Below are 25,173 nucleotides of genomic sequence, written 5' to 3'. Positions count from 1 at the left end.
AGTCACTCTCATACACCAATGTCCACAAATTGCACCTGTTTGTGGCCATTCGTACAGACTCTGCAAGTTGTGCTACTATTTGAGTGGACAAAGTTGAAAATCACACAGCAGCAGGTTATAATCCAACAGGTTTATTTGGGAGTACAAGCTTTTGGAGCGCTGCTCCTTCATCAGGTGGCTATTGGAGAAGGATCATTGGACATGGTTATATTGCATCAGTTGTATGACAGCATGATCTTTTGCTATAAATTCTGTGTCCTAAAAGCTGCAAAAGCTTGTACTTCCAAATAAACCTGTTGGACTATGACCTGGTGTTGTGTGATTTTTAACTTTGTCCACCCCATTCCAACACCAGCACCATCACATCAGTTGAGTGAGCAAGGACTATCATGCATTTGAAAGTTAGAAGATAGAACATAGAACAGTACAACAAAGGAACAGGCCCTTTGGCCCACGATGTCTGTGCTGCTGCTGATGCCACTCTAAACTACTCCCATCTGTCTGCACATGGTCCATATTCCTCTGTTCCTGTCTGTTCATGTGTCTGTTTAAATGCCTCCTAAACATTGTTATTGTATCTGCTTCTACCACCTCAATGCCTTCCAGATACCTACCACTACCCTAAAAACCTGCCTTGCACATCTCCTTTAAATTTTTATCCTCTCACCTTAAACTTATACCACCTCGTATTTCACATTTCCACCCTGGGAAAGAGACTCATAGTATCCATGACACTCAAGTGAAAGCTATCCAAGTTTTTCCAACCTCTCCTCATAGCTAATACACTTTCAGGCGAGGCAATATCCTGGTAAACGTCCTTTGTACCCTCTAGAAAGCCTCCACATCCTTCCTATGGTGCTGTGACCAGAACTGCACACAATAGTCCAAATGTTGCCTGACTGAAAACTTAAAAGTTGCAACATGACCAGCGAGGGTTTAATTCAATGCCATGATCAATGAAGGCAAGCATGCCATACACCTCTTCACCAACTTATCCACTTGTATTGCTATTTTAAGGGAGCTATGGACTTGCATCCCAAGATCCCTCCGAATATCAATGCTTGTAAGGGTCTTGCCATTTACTGTATAACTTTCTCTTGCATTTGACCTCCCAAAATGCATCACCTAATACTTAATTGGATTAAATTACATCTGGCATTTCTCCACCCAACTTTCCAGCTGGTCTATATCCTGCTGCATTCTTGATAAGTTTCCTCACTATCTAGCTCTCCTCCTTTCTTAGTTCTTTTCTACTTCCTTCATACTGTCCAAGGGCCTTGTTTGATTTCCATTTCCTAAACTTTTCATATGCTTCCTTTGTCTTCTTCACTAAGGATCCAACATCTCTCGTCATCTAAGGTTCCCAAATTTTGCCATTCTCACCTTTAGCGTTCAAAGGAACATGCTGGTCCTGAACTGTGGTCAACTGTCTTTTAAAACTCCCACATATTAGTTATGTATTCACCTTCAAATAGCTGTAATTTTTTTCAATTCTTGCCCAATACTGTTCTAATTAGCCTTACTCCAATTTAGCACTTTCACCAAAGGCCCAGTCTTATCCTTTTCCATAAATTCTGATTACTGTTCCCAAAATACTCCTCCACATCACCTGGCCAGGCTCATTCCCTAAGACAAGGCCTAACATCTCCCCTGATTGGATTATCTACATATTGTTTCAAGAATCCCCCCGGATGCACCTAATAAATTCAGCCCCATCTATGTTCCTGACACCGAGGGGGTCCTGGTGAATACTGGGAAATTAAAATCTCCCACTACCAGAACCCTGTAGTTATATATTTCCATGATCTGCTTATATATCTGTTCCTCTAATTCCTGCTGGTTATTGGGAGGCCTATAGTGTAACCTATCACAGTGATTGCACTTTTCTTATTCCTGAGTTGTACCCAAAGAGCCTCACTGGATAACCCTTTTAAGTTGCCCTCTCTTCGCGCAGCTGTGACATCCTTTATCAGTAATGTTGATAATTCTAATGCTAATAATTCCCCAGCCCTTTTACATTCCTTTCAATCACACTTGAAACAACTAAACCCTGGAATGTTGAGCTGCCCATCCTGTCCTTCTTTCTATCAAGTCTCTGCAATATTAAGAAAAGTAAATTTTATCTAAAAAAGTGGAATAATTTTAAATAAATAAAAGTAATTGATAATTATTTTAAATTAACTGCAAACAACTGATTACGCGTGTTGTTGCTCTTAACACTGAATGATCACTCCTAATGGATTGGCAAGTAATAAATGCTCAATTTATTTGGAAATCTCAGTTTTACTGAACAGGCAAACTGGTACCTTGCAGTCACAAAGCAATTTATGTATCTGTCCCTTAGGCTAACTCAGACCCAATGTTGCTTCTGGTCATGTGGTATTATCCTCGGCTCCTTGGCTCATTTACTTTCGCAGTTCTTAAAACAGCAACACTATCAGTAAATCAATGAATATTGTAAATGGCTGATTGCAGTTTTATTTAAAGCCACTACCTGAGATATCAAGTCAGATTACTAACAGGTAAGTACTGTTATTTAGCTGTTGAAATAAACCTATGGGAGCCGTATTAATAAAGTTGGACCATGTTAAAATTCTTAATTACATCAATGATTCTATTTTTATGTTTATTATGTCAGCTTTATTAATTTTGAGAAGATTTTAGTTTTGTGATGATGCATCTTAACTGGAATCTCAAACATTAATTTCATTTGGTCAACTAACACAATTTCAAATGCAAAAGGATTGATCCCAAAGGGAAATTGTATCCTTTCATGGGATGTGAGCATCTTTGAGTTTACCACCCATCCCTAATGGACCTTGAGAAGCTGACAGTGAGTCACCTTCTTTAACTACTAGAATCCTTGATGTAGACCTGTCTCAATGAATGTTGCTTCTGATAAACATTTGGAAGGAAAATCTAGTGAGCAACAGAAAGGAAGCTTAAAAATGCAATACCGGTTGCTGCTATGATAAGAAGATTAATGTCTTAGACAGATAAATTTCTAACTGACTCTTCAATCTTAACTTTTCTTGTGCCCTTCAACAAGCCTCAGTTGAGAAACCTTCAGGACTTTATAGTGATATTCGACTCTCTAATTTAGTTGCAGGCAGGAACTCTAACAGAACTTGCTTCAGTCATAAAGGGATTGGGGAGGATGGAATAGTTTAAATTGCAATAAGGGCATGAGGCGACTGTAAACATTTCCAGTGTCATTTTAAACAGTTGTCTTGGTTTGAGAGTCAGCTTGATTTGATAGTATGTATGTTCCTAAAGCAGAAGGTTCCCAGTTTGCACCCTCTTCCATAAGTGAACATACAATCTATGATGACATTACAATTCAGTACTTAGGGCTTGCTGCATTATCAAAGATGTGTATACTGTGCTGTGTTCCTAGCAACAATTGTAAAGTAGTTTTAACTTTCTGTTTTAAATCCCTATCTTTTACTGAATTCAAATTGCATGACCCACCATGCTGAGATTTGAACCCATTCAGCCAAAACATTAACCTGCTGTTTTGTATTTTTAGTTAAGTGACATTACCGCTATATCACAACCACTTCCAAATGTGGGTGCATTGTGAGGGGATGGAAGCACATAGAGAAGTTTCCAGAGTCTCTAGACTAGAGGTTACAAACCTGCCGACTATATGGTTCCACTACAGACTGAAAGCATGCAACAGTCAGGTACTCCCTTTGAAATCGCCGCTTAGGTAATCTGCAATACATAAACATGGGGGTGCCAGTGTTGCACTGGGGTGGACAAAGTTAAAAATTACACAGCACCAGGTCCAACAAGTTTATTTGGAAGTTTAAGCTTTCGGTGCATTGCTCCTTCATCAGATAGCCAGTGGAGCAGGATCATAGGACACAGAATTTATAGCAAAAAATCATATTGTCATACAACGGTCCTATGATCCTTCTCCAATAACCACCTGATGAAGGAACAGCGCTCCAAAAGCTTGTACCTCCAAATAAACCTGTTGGACTATAACCTGCTGCTGTGTGATTTTTAACTTTGTCCACTCAAATAATAGTACAACTTGCAGAGTCTGTACGAATGGCCACAAACAGGTGAAATTTGTGGACATTGGTGTATGAGAGTGATTATGGATGAGAGTACATTAATTAGGTTTATCCCAAAATTCAGCTGATTTGGGGGTGGGTTAATTAAAGTTTTCAAGACATTAAAATGAACAGATAGGTTCAGTGGTGAGAAGCTATTTCTGCTGGTTGAGGATTCTAAGATTTGATGACACAGAAACATAAAAAGTAGGAGCCACTCAGCCCTTCAAGTCTGCTCCACCACTCACCATAATCACAGCTGACTGTCCAACTCAGTACTCTATTCCTATTTTCTTCCTTAAATTTTGATCCCTCAACCCATAGTCCAGAAACTAGAGCCAGGCTGTTGTGGAGTGGATTAAGGAAACATGTCTACATGTGAAGAGTGGTAGAGATTTGGAATTTTCTTCTGCAAAAAAAGTTGACTGGTGTTAGTCCAATTGCTAAGAATCAAAAATTGATAGATTTTGTTCAGGAAAGACATTCAAATATATGTGGAAAAGGTGTGCATGTGGAGTTGGGCTGCAGATCAGTGAAGTGCTGATTGAATAACAAGAAAAGGTTTCAGGGGTTGAATTCCTGTTTCTGTACTCCAATCAGGGTCTGTTCCAGTGTATTGCTTATGAAACCAATGTTAGATATTTATGGAAACTTGACATGATTTGTGTTTAAAGCTCAATGATATTTTTATGTTGATTTGGCCATTTTCAGATTACCCTTTCCAATTTGATTAACCCAATGAGCATATAGGTTAACGTCGCCCATTAATTATTGCACGATTCGTTTTACCTGCTTCTATTACTTGTTGACTTATAGCTTTTTCCACACAGCGGATACTGTTTAGAGGTCTGTACAGTACCCCTAGCAATGCCTTCTTTCCTTACTGTTTTTTATCTCCACCCAAATGAACTCAACACCATCTGAGCCTATGCCATCTCTCACAACTGATACGATTTCATTTTTTATTAACAATGCTATCCCACCACCTTTCCCATTCCCTTCATCTCTCTGACAGTTTAAATGTCCTTGAATGTTAAGTTCCCACTTTTGTTACTTCTAAACATGTTTCTGTGTCTGACTATGAGATCATATTCATTTAACTCTATTTGCACCATCAGTTTGTCTATCACTGATATATTTAATTTGAAATCTGTGTAACCAGACAAAATGTTATAAATATCTAAGCATAAATTGCATCATTGCAATATGATTTGTCACTGTTGTTTCAAGCTAGCTTTGGAAAATAGGGCACTAGAAAAATTCATATTGCATGACTGGAGTATGCTAATTGGTTGGCAAGTGAACTGCGAATGGGAATGCACCCGATAATGCCAATTGACAGTTCATTGCCAGGCTGTGTTTAAATTTTAAATCACGCAGCTTGACTTCGATTGATCAATTGAGAAATAAACCACAAATGGATGTCAACTGAAACAGAATATAGTACGTCTACATCTTCCTGGTATAAATATTGGTCCTCTTGAATTGCCATTCTTGCAAATTGTCCCGAAGAATGCAAGATGAAAATCTTAGACAAAATATGGCTTCTTCTGAACAAAGTTGTGGTTGTTTGATAGTACAGAACCTGAAAACAACTACTGTAAGTTTCCTGCCAATGCAGCAGGAAGCCACCTGCATTGCTCTCGCAATCTGCTCCAAGGATATGAGTGCTTCTGTTTATGTTGAAAGGTATTGATTTACTGCCATCTTAACATCGCCAAGCCTGAAAACTGATTTGACATCAGGATCCATTATTTTGGTCAATAAGTGCACAGGCAATAACTGGATGATTTTCTCTTTGGATTGTGCAGTGCTGGATATGTACCAGCTAGTACCAGTGACCTAATCCTTCAAATGAAATGGGCACATAAATTTTGCATGGTGCCTACCGTATCTGAAGGGATGCTGGCATGTCACAAATCATGACTCTAGTGCCCAGAGACTGGAATAAATGCAAGTCTATCCCTCTAACACTTACCATACATTCATTGTTTACCCGACATTCCAGAGCCGCATTATCTCCTCAAAATACTTAATCGGAAGCCATGAACTTAATTTTCCCTTTAATTTACAGCTTGTCGATGATCCCTCTTTTGAACTACACCATGTACTTTTGGACATCCATCCTTCAAAAGACAGAAACACAATGGAGAGCGGAGGAACAAGACACTTAGAAACCCAAGACACTTCAAAGCTCCTACTAGTATTTCTGTTGCAGAAAAAGTAAATTAAGAACAGGGATAAGCAGCTCACTAAAATGCAGAGAGCAAAGATAACCAGGATATAAAAGAGATTTTTTTCAGCATGAGGACATGAGTACAAAATTGAAAATCCTCAAGCGTGACTAGGAAATAGGATTTTTTGCACATATAAGAGATGTACAGATGAGACTGACTTGAAAAAACCGTGAACTTTAAAATAAATGTTATACTATAAACTAGTTAGAAATAAAGTGAATGTTACAGTGAAAAGTAAAGACACACGCAGATGATCACATATTGACCAAAAGAGTATGATTTTTATCTTATTTGAAACTCATTCCTGGATCATTATGTATCAAGATTGAAAATTAATTTTAAAATGCTGGAAACACTTAACAGGTGGAAAAGCATTTATGCAGAGGAAACATAAGCTGAGACCTTTCGGTTGGCAGCTGAACTATTCTGACTGAGCCAAGTGTGGGAGGAAAGTGGCTCCATTACTTACTCGCACTCCTTTTGGCCAGTCTTATGATGCCAGCTGTAGTGAAAGTAACAAGGTCAACCAGGTGGACCTCATAGAATATGAGTTCCCTGATTGGGTCTGTTAATCCTGTCCAATCAGGGAGTCCTGGCTGACAGATTAAAAACAGGAGTGTCAGACATCCTGTTCACTCTGAGAGCTAGATCAGTACCAAGGTCTCTCTATGTGTAAATAAGGGGTGACTTGGTGAAGGGATATCGGCCTCTGTGGAGCTCTTTTTCCAGCCATTTGTTGGAGATTTAAAATGCTGCATAGCTGGGGAAAAGTTGCATGTTCTTTACAGGCATTACCAGCATGTTTTTAACTTGATCCAGGTGGACTGTCATTGCAGAGTAAAGTAAGTTTTGTGCTGACAATGCAAACAAATGAACGAGAAATTAGAACTAAACCAAAACAAATGAACTGCAGTGCTGCAAGTCTGAAGCAAATGTCACTGAACTCATAATGTTGATTAGAGGATGAGAATCCCTACAGTATGGGGACAGGTCATTTGGCCCAACAAGTCCACACTAACCCAACCAGACCCATTCCCCTATCCTATGTTTACCCCTAACTAATTCACCTAACCTGCACATCTTTGGACTGTTGGAGGAAACCAGAGAACCTGGGGGAAACTCACACAGATATAGGAAGAATTTGCAAACTCCAGACAGTCGTTTGAGATGGGAATCAAACCCATGTCCTTGGCACTGTGATCCACTGTGCGGCTCACTGTTGATTGATGCTTATTCGTTAATGCTGAGTTTCTCCAGCAATTTATGCTTATTTTAAGAAATTAGAACTGATGTGTCAAACCTGTATATTATGATATCAGAAATACATTCAATCTGTCACATCCATGGGAATGTCTAGAAGAACAACTCAGCCTTTGTTCCTCTGCTCATTCTTTGTAGACCTGCAGATTTTCTTCTTTGCAATTGTTTATCTAATTGGTCTGTGCAGGACAAAGAAAAAAATATGGGGAGTCCAAGTAATGCAGAATGGTAATGTCCTTCGCAGTGTTGCTGAACAAAAAGACCTTGCAGTGCAGATTCATTGTTCCTTGAAAGTGGAGTCGCATGTAGACAGGGTAGTTTGGGTCACTTGCTGTTACTGGTGAATGCATTGTGTACAGAGTTGAGAGGCCATGTTGTGGCTGTATAGGACATTGATTAGGCCACTTTTGGAATACTGCATTCAATCCTATCTCCTATGGCAAGGACACAATGAAACTTGAAAGAGTTCATAAAAGATTTACAAGGGTGTTGCCAGGGTTGGAGGGTTTGAGCTATAGGGAGAGGCTGAATAGACTGGAGCTATTTTCCCTTGAATGTTGGAGGTGGAGGGAGTTGGGGGAATGACCTTATAGAGGTTTATCAAATCTTGAGGGGAATGGATAGGATGAATAGCCAATTTCTTCAGGATAGGGAAGTCACAGTGGCTCAGTGGTTAGCACTGCAACCTCACAGCGCCAGGGACTCAAGTTCAATTTCAGCCTCGGGCTACTGTCTGTGTGGAGTTTGCACATTATCCGTGTGTTTGTGTGGGTTTCCTCCGGGTGCTCCAGTTTCCTCCCACAGCCCCAAAAAAAATCAGGAGCATTGACCATGCTAAATTGCCCATAGTGTTAGGTGCATTAGTCAGAGGGAAATGGGTCTGGGTGGTTACTCTTCAGAGAGTTGGTGTGGACCTTTTGGGCCGCAGGGTCTGTTTCCACACTGAAGGGAATCTAATCTAATCTAAAACTAGAGGGCATAGGTTTAAGGTGAGAGAGGAAGGACTTAAAAAGGACCTAAGGGGCAACTATTTCACGTAGAGGGTGATGCATGTATGGAATGAGCTGCCAGAGGAAGCAGTGGAGGCTGGTACAATTACAACATTTAAAAAGCATCTGGATGGGTATTTGGATAGGAAGGGTTTAGAGAGATATGGGCCTAATGCTGGCAAATGGGCTGAGGTTAATTTAGGATATTTGGTCGGAATGGACAAGTTGGACTGAAGGGTCTATTTCTATGCTATGACTCTACAACTCTATAATGCAATCTGACGAGGGGTCCAGGAAACAAATCGTGACCCCAGAAGTGACCTCTTATGCATTCATACTTGAAAGCAGCCAGCAACATTCTGGGGGTTCCAGAGGCACAAACCCAGAGACTCAGCTGCAGTGTGTCAAGTGAAAGAACAATCTCACAAATTACACAGTAAAGTAATAATGATAAGCGATGAACCTGCACAATCTATATAAAGAAACCAAAAATATACAAATTCCATGTGGATTGGGGAAATGAATTTCTGTTCACTCTCAAAGATAGAGTTGCTAAAGTATATTGATGATTAATAAAGGGAATTTAGAATGACAGCATGCACAGTAAATTCATGGGTAATTTTCTTTGAACAACATGTTTTGAACAAAGAGATTTGATGAACTGAAGGTCATCGTGAAAGCTCAGTTGTTTTCTTTCTACCTCAGCAGCAGGGGTTAAGATCTTTACTGAAGTATCCCTTTGTGTTTGCCATCTTCTAGAAATCATTCACAGATATCGAAGTAACTACAGTAGCAATGACTGTGTCTGCTGGCTCTTCCTTCAAAGAGTTTGAGAACAAAGGAAAAATAATAATGACAATCCAGAGAATGCAAGCTGGTGCTTCCCCAGTAGCAATATGAGTGGAATTTTTATTAGAGGACATCTTTCAGCAAATACTGCAGGACCTGAGAGAATGAATACATTAACATGTTCGGCAGAGTCCAGGTGACTGTTTTTGTGTGCATGGTTTTTAAGGATATAGCAACCAAGGAGGATCTCTCACCCTTTTTGCCCCTTAACTAAAGAACAAGGGGGTGGGTGGGTGGGTGTGGGGGGCGGGGGGGGGGGGGGGGGGGGGTTGTTATTTACAATGAATTTCAAAACATGCATGCTTGAAAAATAATTACACCCAAGAAGCTGGTTTTCATCAGAACTGATGTAGGCTCTTTGTAGTTTGCAGAAATAATACTGATTTTCCCCTCTTTTGTCAGTTACCATCATATAATCTCCCAGAAGGCATTAACGAGTACAGCTATGGACTTTTCTCATCTAATAAAAGTTGTTAAGATTGTGAACTCGATTTGAGCAGGAGTCCTTCAGTACCACTTGTTTAAATCCTTATTGGATGAACTCGAAACTGCCTTCAGTGGACAAATCCTCACTGCTGTGTGCAGGGAGCTGGGAGATAATGTGATTGCTCGACTTCCACACAGCAAGCATGAACAATACTGACCTGTGAACTGTAAGGAAAGGGCAGAGACTTTGCACATTTGAGAACGTATTCACAGCAACTTGTCTTTGGTCCTCATAATTAATAAATTGCTGCAATGCTTTCCAAGTCTGCAGAAAAGACTAGGGGAAAAAAAAATCAAAGTCAAAGAAAAATGTTACCATCCAGAAAGCTTCTGTGCACACGTGAGGAAGTTAACAAAGGAATGCATCAGGCGACTCAGGGAATTAGATGTTATTGAGTCATAGAGAGTAATAGAGGTTTTATAAAACACAAAGGGGTTTTTCAGCCTGTTGTATCCATGCCATTCATCAAACATCCATCTACTCTAATCCCATTTTCCAGAGCTTTGCCTTCTATGCAATGACAACTCAAGCGTTTATCTAAATCGTTTTTAAATGTCTTGAGGATTGCTGCCTCTACCACCTTTTAAGATAGTGATTTCCAGATACCGAAAACCCATGGGGTGCCTTTTTCCCCTTAATCCCCTCTAAAGTTCCTGCTGCTTACCTTCAAACTGTGCCCCTGCTTACTAAGAGAAAGTGAGGACTGCAGATGCTGGAGATCAGAGCTGAAAATGTGTTGCTGGAAAAGCGCAGCAGGTCAGGCAGCATCCAAGGAGCAGGAGAATCGACGTTTCGGGCATGAGCCCTTCTTCAGGAATGAGGAAAGTGTGCCCAATCGAGGGCAGGTAAGAGGCCAGCATGGGGTGTCCAGGTGGATGGGGTGTGTTGGAGGCGGGAGAAGGGGTCGTCAGAGGGTGGGCGAGAATCCTAGTTGAAGAAATAGGTGCAGAGGCGAAGGCTGCGGAAGAATTATTCGATGTCTCGCTGCATGTTAAACTCATTAATCCGAGAGCGTAGGGGGATGAAGGTGAGGCCTCTGCTGAGAAGCACACTTTCCTCATTCCTGAAGAAGGGCTCATGCCCGAAACGTCGATTCTCCTGCTCCTTGGATGCTGCCTGACCTGCTGTGCTTTTCCAGCAACACATTTTCACCCCTGCTTACTAACCTCATTTACCACAGGTAAAGTTTCTCCCAATTTATCCTGTCTATCCCCCTCACAGCCTTGTATATCTCAATCAAATCCTCCACAGCATTCTTAGTTGGAAGGAGAACAACCCCAACCTCTCCGGTCTCTCTTCATCAATGACTCACTCCAACCCAAGCACCATCCTGGTGACTCTCTATTGTATCCTCTCTCATGCAATCACACCCTTCCTATGTGGTGACTGGAACTACACACGTTGCTCCAGTTATGGCCTAACTAACATTATAAACTGCTCCCTTATAAACTCCTTGCTCCTGCATTCATTTCCTTAATTAATAAAGGCAAGTATCCTTTATGCCTAACCACCTATCCTGCTGTCTTCAGGATCTATGAGCATGAACACCAAGACCATAAGAAATAGAAACAAGAATAGGCCATTCGACCCTTCAGACCTGCTCTGCCATTCGATATGATCATGGCTGATCCAGCATTCCCCATGTCCACTTTCCCATGCTTCCCCCATAACCCTTGATCCCCACTGATCAAGAGTACATGTCAGCTTTAAATATACGCAAGAATTCTATCTCCATAGCTCCCTGTAGCAAAGAGTTCCAAAGTCTCATAGCCCTTCAGAGAAGAAATTCCTCCTCATCTTCACCTTAAATTGGGGCCTCTTTATTCTGAGACTGTGCCCTCTGGTCCTATGTTCTCCTGTGAGGGGAAACATTCTTTCAGCATTTCCTCTGTCAAGCCCCTTGAAAATCTGATGTGTTTCAATTAGGTCATCTCTCATTGTTCTAAACCCCAGTGAGTAGAGTACCAACCTGTTTAATCTTTACTGATAAGACAATCTCTCCTAAAACAGGGATCATTCTAGTGAACCTTCTCTGAACTGCCTCCAATGAAATGATATCTTTCCTTAAATAGGGATTCAAAACTACTCACAGTACTCCAGATGTGATCTCACCACATCTAACACAGTTGCAGTAAGAGTTCCCTACTCTTATACTCCAAATCTCTTGAAGTATGGGTTAACATTCCATTAGCTTTCCTGATTACCTGCTGCACCTGCATCCTCAAATCCCTTTGCATTGCAGCTTTCTGTATTTTTTTCCCCATTTAAATCATATTCTGTTCTTTTGCTCTCCCATAAAAAAAAGAATAACTTTACATTTTTTCGCATTATCTTCCATTTGCCAACTTACTTAGCGTATCAGTCCCTCTCATCCCCTATACTTCCTAGGCTCCTACCATTTAACCTGTGCTCCCTTGTCTTCTGAGTCCTCTCAAAATACATCATCTCATCTTTTTCAAGGTTAAATCCTATTCCGTGTCTCAAATCTATTTCTTCAAGTAGATGTTGGTGGGTTGGCTACCAAATTCCATCAGTTGCTTGATTTATGAAATAGTGGAATTGTTGAAGAGATCATTGTAATGCAAAACGATTTTGACCTGAAATGCCAGATCAAGAGACAGTGATTTCTGGAGATCTGCAAACCGGGAAAAACAGTCACTGCTTTCATCCTTTGCTCTTAAAGCGAAAGTTCACTTTGACGTCACATATTGTTGTGAGACAGTATTCTCCCAGATCAAGATTTTCAAGTCCAAGTTTGCACCCACCTCACAGATGCCCATTTGGTGGACTGTGTATGACCAACAGTCGCAAACTACAGATAATGTGTAGTCACAGGTTTTACACTGAGGGGTGGAGATTAGTGGACAAAAACAATTATATTCACCTGGTTTGGGATTTGTATGGCACTAAAAAAAACTCTTTATATATTCTTCGAAGTAGTATTGCACTTAAATTTATAAAGTGTCCTTGTGCATTAAAAAGGCACTGATGGTAAACATAATGCTATCTGCTTGTTTTAAACATTTAATGATTTAACAATTTTATTTAAAAATTCCAGGGGAGACAATGGCCTCGCAGTATTATCACTAGAGATAATTTAGAGTTCATGTGAAGATCTGGATTCAAATCCCATCCACAACCGCTGGTGGGATGTGAATTCAATTAAAATCTGGAGTTGAGTCTACTGATGGCAATGAATCCATGTTGATTGTGGAGGAAAAACTCACAAGGTGGGAATCAGATAAGGCAGAGCCTGATGTTATTAGGGGATTAGGATTGTTGGGAAGATCCGATAATATGAAGAGGACAGGTGGGTTGGTGTATGAGTCAGCTTTCTAACTGCACCCAGGATTTGTGAACATTTTTAATCCCTCCTAATTTTTCTGCATAAGTATTCAGGTAAGTGTTTTGGAGCCCTCCAAAATCTCTGATTTTAACTGTGTGTTAAAGAGTGTTTCAGAGTGTTTCAGAGACAGGACTTTAACTTCCATGGTAATTCCCATGTTGTCAGGTATGTGGAAACTTCTGCAAGGCACATCGCTGCAAGGACAATCTTCTTCTCTGGGCCCTAAAGTTGTCATTTATCTTTTTGTCAGAAGAGGAGATGCAGCTACAAAATGAGATATTGCCATGAAAGTTTGATTCTTCAACTCCTTGTGTACTGTCACGTGCCTTTATTTCCATCTGTGCATGATAGGTTATCACATACAGCTCACTCGTGCAATGTCTAAGACTGCCTTCCTCACATGATCACCCCAGGTTGGTGTCTTCTCTCTTACTAAGTCATGAGTTTAGCTCCATTGCAGTTTACAAGTATCACATTAACAACAGATGTCAGGGTAGGTGAGGAACAGGGCGGAGTGGATGAGGTAAGGGCATGTGATAGGATAGAGTGTGAAAGGGTTGTGAGGGCAAGTTGGGGAGTTGGAGAGTTGGGATGGAGTCAGAGAGTTGCAAGGTCAAGGGCAAAGAGTCAGTAGGCGCCAATGAGGAGTGGTAGAGGGAAGACAGTTGGAGTTTTCACGTATTTAATTTGTCTACAACTTTCCATAACTAGACAGATAAGTAAGTCAGGTCTCTCCCAAATCTCTGGCACTAAGCTGGAGACATTTGCTGAGGGTCCTAGGGAACTGGGATATTTAAACTTCTTGGGCAGTTTTGACAGAGTTATTTGTTTCTGAGGTGTCTCACCATGTGTCTTATAGGGCTAGGTCTAAAAAATGACTCTCTAGAGAGGATCTGAGCCACAAATGCTGCCTGATCCTCTGAACATTTCCAGAATTTTCTCCTTTTAAATCAGATCCACTTATGTCAGGGCTTGTAACTTATCTCATTGGCATCTATTTGCTTTCAAAGGTATAGATATTTAGGAGGGAGTTCTACTCAAACCCACTTAAGGGGCAAATTCATGGGACCAGTTCAGTCTAGACTTTCACAGCCCATTCCATTTTATATTTCATTGAAGGCAGTGCAGAATATAAATGGAAGGAACCTGGCAGATTGTGATGTTCCAAATTATCCTCTATGGAGGATAATATCAAAAGGACATAGACATGTTGGGAATAAAATCCAGTTCAATGCAAAGACATGTGAAGTAAATCATTTTAGCAGGAAGAACACAGAGAGACAATGTAAAATAAAGGTTACAATTCTATGAAGGGGCAGAAATGTATGTGCATAAAACATTAATGTTGACAGCCATATTGGGCAAGCAATTAGTAAAGCATACAGCATCCGAGGCTTTGTTAATAGGTTAAGTAAGGAGGTTATGCTGAACTTTAACGCTGGTTCACCTCAACTGGAGAATTACATCCACATACTTTAGGAGAAAGGTGGAGACCTTGTAGACAGTGTGAGAAAAGAGTCATGAGACTGTTTCAAGGTTGAGGAACTTCAGTTACGGAGGTAGATGGAAGAAGTTGGCATTGTCTTCCTTGGAGAAGAGAAGGCCAACAGTAGATCTGATAAAGATCTTCAACATGATGAGAAGTCTGGACAGGTAGTACACAGGAAGAAACTTGGAGGCTGTCAAGAGGCAACTTAAATTATTGTCAGAAAATTTATTTCAGGCTGGATTGTGCAATGCTTTAAAATGGCTCCATTTGCTGCTTAGCGTCTGGAGAATGGGGTGAATTTAATTCATTAAGGATCAAGAATGAAGGTGCACAGATTTAAGGAAATTGGAGGGATGAGGAGAACACTTCCGATGCAGGAAATGGTTAAGATCCAGGATGAGATTCCAGAACAGCTGGGAGGAGTCAGGCTCAATCGAGGCTGTCAAGAGGCAATTTAAATTATGGTCTGAAAAGAAAAATTGCAGGGTTGCAGAGAGAAGGTGAAGGAATGGCATAAAGTATGCTGCTCCTATGAGGAGTCAGTGGAGATACAATGGACTGCATTACCTTCATCTATGCTTTAATCAATCTGTACTTTGTGGGTGGAGAGTAGGGTAGGAGGACAATTTGGTTCCCATGACCAGTATTTCCATTAGCTGTATTTATATTTTGAAACTTATTTGCTTGACAAAAAGAAATAAGCAATTGCTATTCTGCATATACTCAATACATTGTGATTTGAAATTCATGTGAATTGGCTATGTTGAATGCATTGCCTGAAAAGAAAATTCAAGAGAAACGTTCACAGAGGAACTGGATACAGAATTGAAAAGAAAGTAATTTGCAGGAGGTCTGAAGTGAGGGTATGGGGAGGGATGGTTGGTGCTGTGTTCAGTTGGACCAATCGCAGAGCTTCGAGAAAAGGCAACAATTGATCTCCTCCTTGATCAATTCCAGCTCTGTTAGAATGGCCTTTGTGCTCACAGAGAGGAGGCCCTGGGTTTGTAAAAATGAAAAAAAAAGCTTTACTTCAGTGACAGGCTAACAAAGAGAACATTCTGTACATAATTATCAGATGGGAAATGTAATAGTACTGCAAGAACATGTCTGGAAAGCAGATCAGTTGATAAATTATCATAAAAGTTGTAGCTGCAGAACCGCACACAAGTAAGTGAAACAGTAATGACCTTTCAGTTCATCCACACTTCTAATCAAGGTTGAGTTTCTCTTTTATAAATGGATGGCTAATCGTTCAATATAATTTATTTCAGGCTGGATTGTGCAATGATTTAAAATGGCTCCATTTGCTGCTTAGCATCTGGAGAATGGGGGTGAATTTAATTCATTAGAGTCATGTTGATAAAACAAGCTTTTCAATTTTTCTTGCTCCATTAAAAGCCACACTGGGAGCTTGACACAATTTCGGCCAATAATTGGCACACTTGAAGTGGGAGGGGAGTAAAAAGTCACCATTAGCTAAAATATTATTGCTCACTACATGCACTTATCTGGTAAATTAAATGCCACCCTCCATGGTGCTTTTAAATTTGCGTGGCGTTTGATCAAGTACAGGATTCAAGGTGGAGATTCCAACCATGTTCCTGATTAGCCATGAGCTGGCACATATGTGAATGGCTTTCCCACCCCAGTGCAAGCAGAGAACTTCTTAATGCCCACTTAAAGGCCTCATCTCACTGTTATTGGTAGTCACCCAATGATGGGAGGACAGTTACATGAGGAGTCCCTCATAGTCAGACATGTCGTGAACCCATCACTGTGAAATTAGGTGTTATTCAGCGTAGATCACCCTTTCTTCCAAAGACTTTGCTCCCATATGTCAGCAGCAACAGCCTCAGACACCAACCCCCACCCACACCTCCCCCCCCCCACCCCACCTCTCCAAACACCCTGTCCCCATTCACCTCGTGTTTGGGGTTCCTTGATGATCCTGGGACTCATGGCTGGGTATATAGCTAGCACCTACTGCCATGCCATTGATGGAAGAGAGGGCTACCACCATTTAATTGGCTGGTAGCTCTCAGGGGCAGCGTAATTTCTGGCCCAGGAACTGTGATTCATTTGCAGGCTCATCATTGGCTACTGAGGTGCCTGACTAGCTGTCCTCAAGAAAAGTAATGCATGCAACATGGAAAAATACTGAAACCTAACAGCACACATAACATCACGAACACAAACAGCTAAGCACCTGTATACGCAGATATACAACAGTGTAAACACAGCCAAGTAAGCAAATAGACATACAGATATACAACAACTTGAGTGCAGATGGGTAACCATAAGACCATAAGACATAGGAGTGGAAGTAAGGCCATTCGGCCCATCGAGTTCACTCCGCCATTCAATCATGGCTAATGGGCATTTCAACTCCACTTACCTGCATTCTCCCCGTAGCCCTTAATTCCTTGTGACATCAAGAATTTATCAATCTTTGCCTTGAAGACATTTAGCGTCCCGGCCTCCACTGCACTCTGTGGTAATGAATTCCACAGGCCCACCACTCTCTGGCTGAAGAAATGTGTCCCCATTTCTGTTCTGAATTTACCCCCTCTAATTCTAAGGCTGTGTCCACAGGTCCTAGTCTCCTCGCCTAACGGAAATAAATTCCTAGCATCCACCCTTTCCAAGACATATATTATCTTGTAAGTTTCTATTAGATCTCTCCTTAATCTTCTAAACTCCAATGAATACAATCCCAGGATCCTCAGCTGTTCTTCGTATGTTAGACCTACCATTCCAGGGATCATCCGTGTGAATCTCCGCTGGACACGCTCCAGTGCCAGTATGTCCTTCCTGAGGTGTGGGGACCAAAACTGGACACAGTACTCCAAATGGGGCCTAACCAGAGCAAGTCTCAGTAGCACAATGGTGCTTTTATATTCCAACCCTCTTGAGATAAATGACAACATTGCATTCGCTTTCTTAATCACGGACTCAACCTGCATGTTTACCTTTAGAGAATCCTCGACTAGCACTCCCAGATCCCTTTGTACTTTGGCTTTATGAATTTTCTCACCGTTTAGAAAGTAGTCCATGATTGTATTCTTTTTTCCAAAGTGCAAGACCTTGCATTTGCTCACATTGAATTCCATCAGCCATTTACTGGACCACTCTCCCAAACTGTCTAGATCCTTCTGCAGCCTCCCCACTTCCTCAGTACTACCTGCCTGTCCACCTAAATTCATATAATCGGCAAACTTCGCTAGAATGCCCGCAGATCCTTCTTCCAGAACCGCAGGTGCAAGTATAAAACAGTGCAAACAGAGACAGGTAACAAATACATACACAGGCACATAACAGCACAAGCATAGACAAGTAAACACAGACTGGTATACAATAGAAAAAGCACCGACAGGAAAACAAACATGTACAAAGTTACAACAGCACAAACACAGATGGGTGACAAACACATACAAGTATGTAACAGCACGGACACAGACAGGTAAACAAAATTACAGGTCTACAACAGTATGAGTATAGACATGCAAACACATGTACAGGTTTAAAGCATTCAAGCACGGACAAGTAAGCAAATACACGTACAGGTATACAACAGCCTGAGTGCAGACAAGTAAATATAAACCTGTATGATTTTAGAATAATGTAAGCACAGACAGGTAAACAAACACATGTATAGGGATATAACAGCATGAGCACAGACAGGTAAACACACCAATATACAGGTATAAAACAGGACAAGTACAAACAGGTAAACAAATACAACCAGAATTGAAGGCAAAACTACCATTTCTAAAAATTGTGAACAACGTAAAAATTTGCAAAATCAGTTCTGGAAATGTTATTTTGAATTTGTTGAGCCAAGTTCTAATTTTGACTCAAGTGAAAAATAGCTAGAATACATTGACAAAGGAAGGCACAAATGGCAAAAAATCAGAAACAGAAACAAATTCATTTGCCAGCAGTGCACCTGCAACCTGCTGCTCGAATGAGGAGATCAGAAAATCCAAAGACCACATGGATGCAAATGGACATGCAATGTACAAAAAGTCAAAGCGAGAGCCAAATCTCCAGCCGTCAGAAGGCTCTGATAAAGTACACAAGGTGAGGAGGGCTGTTGTCGGCTGCAAAAGGACTTAGATATGATGCAGAGCTGGGCTGAGGAGTGGCAGATGGAGTTCAACCCTGCCAAGTGTGAGGTTGTCCATTTTGGAAGAACAAATAAGAATGCGGAATACAGGGTTAACGGTAGGGTTCTTAGTCAGGTGGAGGAACAGAGGGATCTTGGGGTCTATGTACATAGATCTTTGAAAGTTGCCACTCAGGTGGATAGAGCTTGTAAGAAGGCCTATGGTGTATTAGCGTTCATTAGCAGAGGGATTGAATTCAAGAGTCGTGAAGTGATGTTGCAGCTGTACAGGACTTTGGTTAGGCCACATTTGGAGTACTGTGTGCAGTTCTGGTCGCCTCACTTTAGGAAAGATGTGGAAGCTTTGGAGAGGGTGCAGAGAAGATTTACCAGGATGTTGCTGGAATGGAGACTAGGTCGTACGAGGATAGGTTGAGAGTTCTCGGCCTTTTCTCGTTGGAACGGCGAAGGATGAGGGGTGACTTGATAGAGGTTTATAAGATGATCAGAGGAATAGATAGAGTAGACAGTCAGAAACTTTTTCCCCGGGTACAACAGAGTGTTACAAGGGGACATAAATTTAAGGTGAAGGGTGGAAGGTATAGGGGAGATGTCAGGGGTGGGTTCTTTACCCAGAGAGTGGTGGGGGCATGGAATGCGCTGCCCGTGGGAGTGGTAGAGTCAGAATCATTGGCGACCTTTAAGCGGCAATTGGATAGGTACATGGATGGGTGCTTAATCTAGTATAGATTTCCGAAGATTTCGGCACAACATCGTGGGCCAAAGGGCCTGTTCTGTGCTGTATTGTTCTATGTTCTATGTTCTCTCAAGGTGATTCTCCACCTGAATTATTTCGTTCTCAGATGTTAGTGGTTATGCCGTGTATTCCTGCAATTTCCACTTCTGTTGCAGGTAAAGTTAAGAGAAGAATCTTTTTTCCACAGCCATGGAGTGTGCAGTTGGCCTGACCCGATTTCCCTCTCCTGAAAAAGAACCTCTTTGTCTGAGTGAGGCTAAAGTAACCAGAAAGAAAGGTAAAAAAGTAAGCTTCTTCTTTCTAAATATGGTTTGGTGTCGATTGTTACACAGGCCCACAATGGGAATGACAGGACTTATTCAGGAGTGTGTGAGATCTGAAACTCCACTTAGGACCAGTCACTTGTTATCACCTGGAACGACTGTGAGCATATTGATGTGTCAATCAAAGCACCTTCATGTGCTCCAACTGGTATAATTGGTTCTGCATGAGATTTCACTATCAGCATGTAATAGATCTCTCAACACAGTTAACCTTTTGAGTATTCAATCCCTTTTCTGTGCACACAGAGCTAACAGCTACATTAGATTAATGAAGGATTTAAGTTTGAGAGGTTCCCAAAGGAATGAGGTGGTCAGCCTCAACATACAGGGACACACCACCTGACTGAGACTGTGAATCATTGCTGGGGTGGCTATTACCACTGGAACATATACCCCACATGCCAGTTCTTGGGGGACAGGCAAGGAATCCTCATCCTCTATGTGAAGCTCCACAGCCCCGGGTTGGTTGGACACAGTGCAAATCTGCTGTAGCCACTGTTGTACCATCAGCATAAACACTCTGTTGTGGATATGCAGCCCCTTGCATACTCGATGTCACAAAGATAGATGAGGAAGTGGGGAGGCTGGAGAGGGACTTGGACAAGCTAGGAGAGCGGGCAAACAAGCAGGAAGATGGAATACAATGTGGGAAAGTGTGACTTTATGAACATTAGTGAGAAGAATAGAGACAAGTGGTGAAAGACTTCGGAAATCTAAAGCACAAAAGGACTTGAGAATCCTAGTTTAGGATTCTCCTAAGGTTAACAGGCAGGTTTAGTTGGTAGCTTGGAAGGCAAATGCAATGTTAGCTTTCATTTTGAGAACATTAGAATACAAGAACTGAAGCTTCATAGGGCTGTATTTGGAACATTGTGAGCAAATTTGGGCCTCACATCTAAGGAAGGATGTGTTGGGTTTGAAGGGTGTCCAGAAGGGTTTTACAAGAATGATCCTGGGAATGAAGGGCTTGTCATATGAGGCACGTTTGAGGGTGCTGGGTCTGTACTCATGATATGGAGGTGCCGGTGCTGAACTGGGGTGTACAAAGTTAAAAATCACAAAACACTAGGTTATAGTCCAACAGGGTTAATAGGAAGCACTAGCTTTTGGAGAGCTGCTTCTTCATCAGGTGGATGTGGTCTGTACTCAGTGGTGTTTAGAAAGATGAAGGGGATATGATTGAAACTTACAGAATATTGAGATGCCTGGATACCGTGGATGCGGAAAAGATCTTCCCACTAATAGGAGAGACTAGGAGCTGAGGGCAGAGCCTCAGAGTGAAGGGATGACTCTTTAGAACGGAGATGAGGAGGAATTTCTTCAGTCAGAATGCGGTTCATCTGTGGAACTCATTGCTGCAGAGGGCTGTGGAAGGCCAAGTAATTGAGTGTAGTTAAGACAGAGATAGATAGGTTCTTGATTGGTAAGAAAATCAAAGGTTACAGGAAGAAGGCAGGAGAATGAGGTAGGAAACATATCAGCCATGATCAAAGGATGGAGCAGGTTTGATGGGCAAATGACCTAATATTGTCCATACATTTTTAATGAATGATTCCTTAGACAACAATGGCCAAGCATGGTAGAATTTAATATTCAGTTTGAAAGTGACAACCCTTCAATGGAAACAATTGTGTTAGGTTTAGATAAAGAATTACAAAGGCATGAAGGCAGAGTTGGTTGGATTGGTCTGGGAAAGCAATGTAACTATAGTTGTTAAATTATTTTAAAAGATAGTTCATGATTCACATCAAAAATATATCCACGTGAGTGCAATGGATTCTAGGATGGGATTAATCTTTACTAAGGAAATTAAGGATAATATCAAATTGAAAGGAAAAGCATACAATATTGGCAATGATTCATGGTAAACAGAAAATTGTAAAGTTTTAACGGCCAAAAGCAAATGATCAAAACAGAGAGAGAAAGATAAAGAGAGAGAAATACACTATGAGGACAAGCCAGCAATCAATGTGAAAACAATTAAAACCTCTCAAGATAAAAATTAAGGGAAAATTCAGAACAAGCAACTTAGAGAAGGGTTTAAGATAAAAGGGGAAAGATTTAAAAGGGACCTAAGGGGATACTTTTTCATGCAGAGGGTGGTGTGTGTATGGAATGAGCTGCCAGGGGAAGTGGTGGATGCTGGTACAATTAAAACATTTAAAAGGCATCTGGTGGGTGTATGAATAGGAAGGTTTAGAGGGATATGGACCAAATGCTGGCAAATGGGACTAGATTAGTTTATGATATCTGGTCAGCACGGATGTGTTTGACCGAAGAGTCTGTATCCATGCTGTTCATTTCTATGATTCTATGACTCTAAGAAGGCTGGGGAAATAAAAATGAGGAACTAGGAAATAGATTAGAATAAATACTTTGCATCAATCTTTATGATAAAAGACAGTAACAGCATTGTGAAAACTCGAAATAATTAAGGGGCCCAAAGGTGGGAAGACACAAACACATTAACAACCGTTTGAGGGAATGTACCCGGGAAACTAATGGGGCTGAAAGCTAATCGATTGCTTGGATCTGATCTGTTATGTCCAAACCTTTTAAAGAAAGCAGCTATAGAGATAGTGGTAGTAATCTTTCAAGAGTCCTTAGATTGCAGAGATGCCCCAGAGGATAGAAAAACTGTCAATGTAATCCTCTCATTCACGGTCAGAAGTCAGGTAAAATCTTGTTATAGTCCAACAGGTATATTTGAAATCACAAGCTTTCAGAACGTTGCCCCTTGGTCTGGTGAAGTGAGAGAGAAGCACACAGGCACAGAATTTCTCGGCAGAGAGACCAATCAACAGAGAGATCAAAGGGTCATATAAATGGTGCGAGTAGAGTGTCGACAGGCTGAATAATAGGTCTCTGTAGGTGATCAAGAGTGTCAGACAGTGTGAGTAAAGTGTCAACAGCTGAGTAACAAGTGAAAGGATGACCTATACTTCGATTAAATGAGATAGAGAGATATTTATAAAAAAGTTAAAAAGGTGGTGCTGGAGACAAGCTAAACAACTGGAATAACATAAGTGTAACATTCACATGCTGAGGATCTAACCAAAGTAATAATAATTCAAAACTGTAGAAACTAATTAAAGTAGAGACATCATTACAATTTATCATGATGGTGGTGTCAAAACAAGACAATAAGGAACATTTTACAAAAACAAAACGGTGTGGTGGGGTCACGCTATGAGCAATGTTACATGAATACAAGCTCAAGGTTGAGGCCATCTTCATGGATAAGAAACCTGGCTATCAGTTTCTGCTCAGTGATCCTGTGTTGTTGTGTATCTCAAAGGCTGTCTTGGATAATGCTTACCCGAAGATTGGAGTCTTTGACCGCTGAAATGTTCCCTGACTGGGAGGGAACATTCCTGCCTGGTGATTGTTGTGCCATAGATGCCCCAAGGATGCCTTGGGCATCCTGGCCTGCAGCATATGATGTAGACAACATTGCCTGAGTCACATGAGAATCTATCATGTATGTAGTGGGTGGTGTTCCAACTTGTGATGATAATATCCATGTCGATGATCTGGCATGTGTTGCAGGTGTTGCCATGGCAGGGTTGTGTGGTGCCTTGGTCAAGAAGGCTGGATAGTTTGCTGAAAACGATGGTCTGTTTAAGCTTTGGCAGCTGTTTGAAGGCGAGAAGTGGAGGCATAGGGATGATCTTGACAAGATGCTTGTCATCACTGATGACATGTTGAAGGCTATGAAGAACATGATGTAGTTTCTCTGCTCTGGGGAAGTACTGGACGATGAAGGGTACTCTTTCAGTCATATTCTGTGTCTGTCGTCTGAGGAAGTCATTGCGGATTTTTGATCTATGAGTTTAGCATCGTATCCCACTCTTATGAGGGCATCCTTCAAAATCTTCATTGTCCGTCGTGTTCCTCCCTGTCTGAAAATTCAAAAAGAGGGGGGGAGAAATGGACTTTAGGCCCTTTAGCTTAATATCTGTCATTGGAAGAACAGCAGAATCTTTTATTGAGGATTAGTTAGTTTAATTGCCTGGCCAGCTGATTTGTAATGCAGTGATACCAATAGTGTGGGTTCAATTTCTGTACCAGCTGAAGTAACCATGAAGGTCCTCCCTTATAAAGTTTGCCTCTCACCTGAGGCACGGTGACCTTCAGGTTAAACTCATCACCAATCATCTCTCTCTATAATGAGAGAGATGATTGGTGATGAGTTTAACCTGAGGGGGTTAAACTCTGGGGTGTGGGGTGTGAAAACTTTCGAGTCTATTGCAATTGATGTACTAGCAGAACAGTTTGAAATAATGAAGTAGCATTTATGGGATTCAATAAAGGTACACAATGCCTGATAAATGTATTTGAATTCTTTGAGAAACTAACAAGCAGGATAGATAAAGAGGAAGTGCTAGGTATAATATATTTAAATTTCCAAAACCATTCAATAAGGTGACACACATAGACAGGATAGATAGCTAGAGACTTTTACCCAGGGCAGAAATGGCTGTCGTGAGGGGTCATAATTTTCAGGTTATTGGCGGAAGGTGTAGGGGAGATGTCAGAAGTAGGTTCTTTGTGCAGAGAGTGGTGGGTGCGTGGAATATACTGCCAATGATGGTAGCAGAGACAGAGACATTAGGGACATGAAAGCATCTGCAGGACAAGCACATGCACTGCAGTAAATTGAGGGGTGTGTAGTTTAGATTGATCTTAGGTTAGGATAAATGCTCAGCACAACATCGTGGGCTGATAGCCCTATACTGTGCTGTACTGTTCAATGTTCTATGTTCCAAGAGGCTACATGTTATGACAAGAGTCCATGATGTTGGTGTAGAGTGGAGAGTATTAGCATGAATAGGGACTGGCTAACTAATAGAAAACAGAGTTAGGTTAAAGGGAACATTTTCAGGATTACAACCTGTAACTAGTTGAATGCAACAGCAATTAGTGCTGGGACTACAATTACATTCAGTAAGTTTTCATTAAATGAAGAAATTTGTGGATGGTACAAAAATAGTCAGAAGTCACATGACACTAGGTTATAGTCCCACTGGTTTATTTGAAATCACAAGATTTCAGAGCATTGTTCCTTCAGCTGATGAAGGGCTACTCTCCAAATGTTTGTGATTTCATATAAACCTGCTGGATTATAACCTGGTGATGTGTGAGTCCTGACTGTTCACCCCAGTCCAACAACAGCACCTCCATATTACAAAAGAAATGGGAAGATAAGTAAAGAGCCTGCAAGAGGGATATTGACAGGTTAAGTGAGCGAGCACAACTATTGCAGA

Source organism: Hemiscyllium ocellatum, chromosome 1 (assembly GCF_020745735.1).
Source record: "Hemiscyllium ocellatum isolate sHemOce1 chromosome 1, sHemOce1.pat.X.cur, whole genome shotgun sequence".
Taxonomy (NCBI): domain Eukaryota; kingdom Metazoa; phylum Chordata; class Chondrichthyes; order Orectolobiformes; family Hemiscylliidae; genus Hemiscyllium; species Hemiscyllium ocellatum.
The sequence above is the reverse complement of the archived record's forward strand: the minus strand, read 5'-3'. Positions refer to the sequence as shown.